Source organism: Echinops telfairi, unplaced genomic scaffold, assembly GCF_000313985.2.
Source record: "Echinops telfairi isolate 266 unplaced genomic scaffold, ASM31398v2 ScPeMD7_7457;HRSCAF=8495, whole genome shotgun sequence".
Classification (NCBI taxonomy): Eukaryota; Metazoa; Chordata; class Mammalia; order Afrosoricida; family Tenrecidae; genus Echinops; species Echinops telfairi.
Window position 1 is genome coordinate 691,724 of NW_022111357.1, and position 1,313 is coordinate 693,036.

At 41.7% G+C, this 1,313-nt stretch overlaps 1 protein-coding gene across 2 annotated transcripts in view; it reads right to left on the bottom strand.

The window, feature by feature from the left end:
- Positions 1 to 1,313, bottom strand: part of CCDC30 (coiled-coil domain containing 30) — a 129,453-nt gene that overhangs the window by 115,692 nt on the left and 12,448 nt on the right. Inside the window, exon 1 of one of the 2 annotated variants that reach the window (XM_045298886.1) lies at positions 1,292 to 1,307. The exons of the other annotated variant lie outside the window; for it this stretch is intronic. The gene's annotated coding sequence lies outside the window, so the exon portion shown is untranslated. Of the gene's footprint in view, positions 1 to 1,291; positions 1,308 to 1,313 lie in introns of those variants that run through there. 2 annotated transcript variants of the gene reach the window in all.

Below are 1,313 nucleotides of genomic sequence, written 5' to 3' on the forward strand. Positions count from 1 at the left end.
GAAAAGCAATGGTTCAAAGAGAAAAACAAGTCATATACAGAAAAGAATGGGAAAAGAGAGGGGAGGGTCCAGTGCAAATAAACAGGCAAAGATGAAAGAAACAGAATAAGCAGGAAAACAAACAGGTCAGGTGGCACAAAATAATTGTTCAAAACGATTGACCCACTTCTCCGCAGCTCCACTGTTAACACCCTCATCCAAGTCGTTACCATTTCTCCAGTGGACTGTCACCAACACCCTCCTAACTGGCCTTCCTACCTCTGACCTTGACCACAATGAGACAGATCAAACCGACAATCTTCTCAAACCCTTCACCTGACTGCATCACACTAAGAACTCAATCCCCCCAAATTACTATAGCTCCCCACAATCTCTGATCTGCTTTAATTCTAATCATCTGTCCCTCAATCCTTGGCCTTCTTGCAATGCCTCCACACACCAAGCACACGGCGCTGACATTTGCTGTTGCCTTTGCTAGGAATAGTATTTCCTCATATTTCCACATGATCTACATTTTCACTTCCTTCAAGTCTCTGCGCGCTCGAATGTCACCTTGTCAGAGTCTTCCCTGACAGCATACATAAACTAGCATCTCTAATCCCTGGCTGACCCCTAATCCTGCTTCATTCATTTTCAGTTACACTTCTTCTTAAGCATATGTTTGCTCATTTATTTACTGTCTGTCTCCCCCCCATAAGCCTCATGAAGGCAGGGTCCTTGTGTCCTCATGGCTGCACTCCCAGGTCTTACCACAGTGCCTAGCATAGTGAGTATGGAATAAATGACTGTTGAATGAAGGAGTGAACCGGCACCATCATCAATCGAATTCTCCTATGCAGAATATGGGGTTCATCATTAAAGGAGTCCTATGTGTATCTTTCCTTGTAGCTTTGTAGGAATTAGTAGATATGCTCTGAGTCTTTCATGTATTCGATACCTAACAAGGCAGGTGCTAGGGATCAAAGAGACCACTAAGACTAAGATCTGGTTTCTTCCCCCAGGAGATCTGATATAAGTCATTACAACGCAATACAGTAATATAATGGACAAGGACAGAAATAACTACTCTGTACTCTCACACATGGATACATTTCAGAATGTGTACTAGAAGATAGACAGGTTATCTGTCTAAAACATCCTAAGTACTTTTCTTATAGAGGAGGACAGATAGTAATTGTTTCTCTTCCTCCACCTCTTATGCATCTCCTGAATTTTCTGATAATTGTCACATACTGCTTTTTTGACTTGAGGATGAAATTTAAGTTTTAAAAAAAGAAAGGAAGAAAATTACCCTGTTGGAGTTGGAGCACTTT